Source organism: Ceratotherium simum, chromosome 3 (genome assembly GCF_057802395.1).
Source record: "Ceratotherium simum simum isolate JZ-2026a chromosome 3, ASM5780239v1, whole genome shotgun sequence".
In the NCBI taxonomy this organism is placed as follows: Eukaryota; Metazoa; Chordata; class Mammalia; order Perissodactyla; family Rhinocerotidae; genus Ceratotherium; species Ceratotherium simum.
Window position 1 is genome coordinate 29,958,034 of NC_141902.1, and position 6,637 is coordinate 29,964,670.

At 36.9% G+C, this 6,637-nt stretch overlaps 1 pseudogene; it reads left to right on the plus strand.

Annotated features, from left to right (window-relative positions):
- The first annotated feature begins 2,024 nt into the window (after window positions 1-2,024).
- Window positions 2,025-2,977, plus strand: LOC101394610 (olfactory receptor 4F3/4F16/4F29-like; annotated as a pseudogene).
- The last annotated feature ends 3,660 nt before the right edge of the window (window positions 2,978-6,637 follow it).

Consider the following 6,637-nt stretch of genomic DNA (forward strand, 5'->3'; position numbering starts at 1 on the left):
CAAGGGCATAATCACAATACAAATTGCTGTAGTTCTACAGCAACCGTTTTCCTAAAATTACAGAGTAATTCACATAGAGACATGGCATCCCACAAGCATCATAGAATACCAAGGATCTACAATAAAGAAAAGGAGATGTGGGAGTTGGAATATGACCATTGTATCTACTGTCTCCATCCTACAGCACCACCCAGAATCTGCTGGCATAAAAGAGCAATGAAATGGCTTACTGCCTTTGCAGCTGAATGACTAGCTTGGAGATGATATTTTGAGAATGTGGTGGAATTCTCTGGAATACTGTATATATACACAATAAATAATTTTTATTTGGTGCCGTGTCCCCATTGAGTAGCATACATACAGGAACCAGGGTATGGTTGGGAGATTTGAGCTTCCCATCCTTTCAACTCTGGGCACTATGGGTTTAGTTGTCCTGGTTTCAATAACAAGTGAAAAGATTGCAATCAGCTACACAAGAGTCCCATTAAATTTTGGTTTATGGCTATTGCCCAGGAAATTTAGGCTTCTTGCACCAAGAACAAATAGGGAAGAAAAGGAATCACCATCCTGGAAGGGGTAATTTATCATTAGGAAGAATTAAGGCTACTGTTACTCAGTAAGGGTAGGGAAGACACAGTTTGGCACCTGTTGATTCGCATAGGTGACTTTTAGAACTCCCTCAGCCAATTTTGATGCTAAATGGACATATGTAGCAGCCATGCCTTGAGAAGAGCATAGTAATCAGTGGTTTGGTGTGTGCATCAGGGCTTAGGTCATTTATCAGGTGAGGCATCTAGGCCAGCAGAGTTGCCAAGAAAGGAATATTGTCAAGGAGGGATATGAGTACCAGTTGTGGTCTGACTATCTACTTCAGGAGCCAGTATTGTAATTCATCCCATTAATGTTTTTCTTATAAAATGTCCACAGGATAAGAGATTCACCAAAGTCCTGAAGAAGCTGCTCCCAGAATTCAAATAAATCAAGGAGATCGAATTGTTAAAAGTGGATGTCATGTGTGCTATGCTCTGCCAACCAGATCCCCTCTTTCAGATAGATAGAAAAACTTATTCCCTCAACTGTTGGGATATTTGTTTTCTGACATGTCTCATCATTATGCTCTCTTTGGAATGTTCTTGTCTAAAGACAGCCAACATGCCCAAGGCCATTCCCCCTTTCTGTATTAGTTTGCATCCAATGACTGGTTAACAGCCCACTTGGAATAATTCTGAAAAGTCCTTGCAGGGTTGACTGGGGCCTTGTTGTACTGTTGTGCAACTTCTGCCTCTGTCAAATCCATTAATTAATTTCCTACTTCCAAATAGCATTGATCCTGATATTGCTCCCTAACAAACTCAGCTTAATATGATAAAAATGGTAACACATAGTTCATGGACTTGCATTTCTCTGTGGATCACTTTTTCATTGCTTTGGGGAGTCCAAATATGAATAAATTGTAATCCCTGCCTTCACAGAGTTTACAGTCTACTTGGTGAGTTAGAGCTGTAGTCAGTTCACTATAATGTAAGTGATAGTAAAATAAATGCTATTAATAATAAAGCAAGACTGCATAGATGTGGTAAATATGTAAGTAATATTTAAGTTGAATATGTTCCCAGAGGTGGGGAGAGGAAGGAAGAGAAGGGTCTATGTGCTGAATGAATGTTTATAGGCTTGGAAGGGATTGCGATAGTTATTAGTTCTATGTGACTGGGGCCAATTATTTATTTTGAACCCAATAAAAAGGTTTGGAGTTGAATTCCTGTTAATCATGTTAACTATTTTTTATCTCAGGAATAGTATCATGGCATCAACTCTGAGATGAAGCAGAGGGTATTAAATGCAGAGACAACTTGGTGGCAGAGAACAGCTCCACATGGCAGCCACCAATTTCTCTGTGATCGCATTTCAGAGGCCATGAGCATATTAGGATAGTTTTATTGCTAAAGTAGAAATAGGCTTTCATAACTTTGAACTCTTTCCTAATTTATTAATATAATCATCATAATTTACATTTTAAAGTAGCAATGCTGACAAAGCTAATGGATGGAGCAATTTGCTCTGTGGTGTCAGAGTTTGTGTTCCTGGGACTCACCAATTCCTGGGAGATCCAACTTCTCCTCTTTGTGTGCTCCTCTACATTTTATGTGGCAAGCATGATGGGAAACTCCCTCATTATGCTTACTGTGACCTCTGACCCTCACTTACACTCCCTCATGTACTTTCTGTTGGCCAACCTCCCCTTCATTGACCTGGGAGTTTCTTCTGTCATGTCTCCTAAGATGATTTATGACCTTGTCAGAAAGCATAAAGTCATCTCCTTCAGTGGCTGCATCACTCAGATCTTCTTCATCCATTTCATTGGTAGTGTGGAGATGGTGCTCTTCATAGCCATGGCCTTTGATAGATATGTTGCCATATGTAAGCCTCTCCACTATCTGACTATCACAAGCCCACGAATGTGCATCTTCTTTTTAGTGGCTGTTTAGATGACTAGCTATATCCACTCCGTGGTTCAATTGGCTTTTGTGGTAAATTTATCTTTCTGTGGTCCTAATGTGTTGGACAGCTTTCACTGTGACCTTCCTTGGTTCATCAAACTTGTCTAAACTGACACTTACTGAATAGAGTTCATGGTCACAGCCAACAGTGGGTTCATCTCTGTTGGCTCCTTCTTCTTACTGATCATTTCCTATATTGTCATCATTCTCACTGTTCAGAAATGCTATTCAGCTGCCTCATCAAAGTTTTGGTCTACACTGTCAGCTCATGTCAGTGTGGTAGTCCTGCTCCTTGGCCCTTTGATATTTGTCTATACATGCCATCTCCCTCCATATGCCTGCATAAGTTTCTGGCCATCTTTGATGTAGTTCTCAATCTTTTCCTGAATCCTCTCTTTTACATATTCAGGAATCAAGAAATGAAGGTGGCAATGAGGAGAGTGTGCAGACAGCTAGTGAATTACAGAAAGATCTCTTAAGTGATGCCTTTATTGTAAAGAACCTTCATTGGTTATTGATGTTCATTATTTATGGTCAAACTCAGAGAGAAGCTCTTGTTTTTCCTACTTTGATTTGACTATACGCACTGATATTGAGTCTATTTTGTCTTTCACTTGGGAGAGAGGAATATTCACTTTTGAAATGAGAAAGTTTCATTTAAAACCAAAGATTATAATAATCTTGAGTCTCAATTCCTAAGGAATAATATTTATAAGAAGTAATTTTTAGAAATATGTAAGACGGCAGGCTGCTTTAAGGCTATCAGAACAGAGAGAAGTATCTCCCAATTCCCCCCAATTCACCTACGACTTCATCTTTACTTGGCTACACCTGCAAACACCCTGTGTCCAAAGATGGTCACACTCACAGGTACTCTGGGTGATAGTACAAATCAACCCACAACAGTAGTGTAGGTAGTATAGGTATCTAAGAATAAGAGTGGTTGTTGCATAGCTACGTATTAATCAGATTGAAAATATATTTAAAATAAACACTAGAAGAAACTTTATCTCTGTCATAGTCAACTATATTTTTAAAGTAATGGAGCAGATAAAGTCATCATAAAGCGCAAAAAAATTATTCTTGTGAGCTAAAGAATCTCCGCTAACTAGGAAGCTTACAGAAGGTAAAGAATAACATTTACTGCCTTTAGTCAAGAGCAGAATGAATGTACCAGGATAAATTTGTCATATTATTCTAACAGAGAGAAAACAAAATTCTAGTCTTTCTTCAAAATAGTATTTGGCCATAAAGCATTCCTAAGTTTTTAAAAATAAACCCATGAAAACTGAGCTATGCAAACTTTGCTAAAATATTAACATATATCGTTGCTTTTCAGACTCATTATTTGACAATATGTATACAACTATAATCGGGGCAAGTAAAATTTATTTCTTCACTTTCTGCAGTTTTCTGTCTCCATTGGGTTTTGTTTTTCACTATCCTCTTTCAGATGCTGGAATAGCTAGACAGTTTATCTTGGGATAAATCTATCCTTTCTTTCCCCTTGATAAAAACAAAACAAAGCAAAACACGTCCTAATACCTTGCATAGTCAATCATATTTTTTGACTATAATTACTTCTAGTACAGTCTTAATCACCCATTTTATGACTTTAACCAAAGTACCTAATTTTTATTTCACAGACAGTACTCTGAAAAAAAAAAAAAAGAGAGAGAGAGAGAGAATCTGGCAGTAGTTTAAGTGGTAAAAACGGATTTTAATCAGGAACTACTGCAATAGGGGAAAAGAGATCTCCGTATAGAATGGGGTTCAATTCCCAATACAATTAGAACAAGCGGGGATTTATAGCCAAAATGCAGATGGTGGGAAGGGGTTGGTGAGTGGAAATTGCTAAGAGAAGACATTAAGGGCAGGGAGAATTTTTCTAAGCTGATGTAACAGGATTCTTGCTGAGGGCAGGCCACTGTGATCAGATACCAAGAATATGGGTTTAGGAATTTTATCAAATATCTAAGGTGAGGGTTTCTCTCTAAACTGACTTAGCAGGATTGTTGGTAAAATTGAGCTATGCAAGCCCAGCAAGGATGAGCCCCAGGTTGACACTTAGTGGAGAAGAGGGCTCAGAGGAGCCTAACATTTGGTCAAGGAAAGAGTCTTTGTCAATGTAAAATTGGTAATCGAAAATTATCTGTCATATAATTATTTTAGTAGACCTACAAAACTCAGGAACACTCAAAATATAACTCCCTACTGGCACAGACTTGGTATTTACACCTTCTTAAAGGGAGTAAATGTTATTCTTAAAGTAGCAAAAATGAACACATTTAATAACTATAATCTATAAAGGTATAAGTAAAGGGATACAGATACACCATGACCAAATTTCAATGCTCAATTTTATTTAAAAATTATCTAATGAATATCCACTAATTATTTTGTTAACACTAAACCCAAATCTTAAAACAACTAAGGAGGAAATCATGCTAACAACAATAAACAAACACATAGGGACAGAGATTGGATTGGTGGTTACCAGAGGGGAAGAGGGGAGGGAGGAGTGTGAAAGGGATAATTCAGTACATGTGTGTGGTGATGGGTTAGTATTTTGGTGGTGAACATGATGTAATCCATGCAGAAATAGAAGTATAATGATGTATACCTGAAATTTTTACAATGTTGTAAACCAATGTTACTGCAATAAAAAAAAAATAAAAAAAAAAAAAAACAACTAAGGATCTTAGAAGCTACACTTCAGTAGACTCACTGTAAAACTGCCAGAATTATAATTCCAATCGATTGAGAACATAATTTTACATTTTACATAATTTTATATGCTTGCTGTATACTCCATTCTGGTAAGGTCAGGGAGACTACTTATAGCTATTTAATTTAAAAAAGTTATCAAACCAGTCTGTTGTCACAGAATTTATTTTGATTATTGGAATTTGGAATCTTATGTAAAAATGCTCTGAGTCATAATTTCTATGAGAACTTTTTTCTGAAAAAGATCTCATGTATAAAACAGCAGAAATTCAGTTTTCTTTATTTTTTAGAACTTGGGGATTATTAGATTTGAGACAGCCTTTATTAATCTCCATAAAGCAATCCTTACAGAACTCCCTTAAAAGGCTTTAGATTTAACTTGTTAATATATCCTTGAAGTAGGAAAATATTTCACACTCATACACTGAGAGGAAAAGGCTCCTCAACTACAGAAACATAGTCACACATAAAACTACTAGCTTCAGTTCTAGAATTTCAGTGACAGATCAAGACTTAGATTTACCAAAAGTGGAAAGTATAGACTAATACACAAAATTGCACACCGGATCTCTAGTGGAACATTTTATTATACTTTCGATGGAAACAAGACAAATTCTACTTCCAATGAAAATAAGACAAATGGATTGAAAAAAACGAAGCAAACAGATTGGGAAAAAGAGCCAATTAGCAAATACAATTCTGTAACATCTCTCATCTGATAGAGAATATATCCCCACCATCCCAAGAGAGATTACCAAATGATCAGATCCCAGAACCAAATTCACAATCTCTGTTGCCACCAATGAGGAACAACCTGTCAGGATTGGAACCAAACTTAGCCAAAAACTGGAAACAAACAAACAAACAAAAAACCACCAAACCAGAAAAACAAAACAGAGATCAGAGTGTCAGTGAAGGCAAAGTTTTAGCGCTGCTTGGGATTCATTATGGGAGCCAAGAAGAGTTATGCCTGGGCTTAAACATCCCATGAGGTGCATTTCTTGGGAAACACAGTTTATTGGCTCCAGAAAGTGAGTCTACTTGGATGTCTTGATGAGACCTTCAGATAATTTTTAAAAAGTTAAAAACACACCTGATATAAAATGATCATGTGTCAATTATTTATTTAACTCACTAATGAGGGAACCAACAAGGGGGTAACCTGATTCCAATCAAGTTTTGATCAAATCAGTTTCTAAGAGAGACTGGATTCCTCTGTCAATGTTCCTCAGGACCTCTCGATTTCATCAATTCCATGATTCTGACTTGGCCCAGTGTTTTATAAATAGGCTGAGGCACAGTGATCACTTCAGAGATTTTAAGAGACAAAACCCAAGGAAAGACTAGAGTCAGATTACTTCACTTTTTTATAAAAATGCTCTGCACATTTGTAAATTAGATTTTCCCCATTT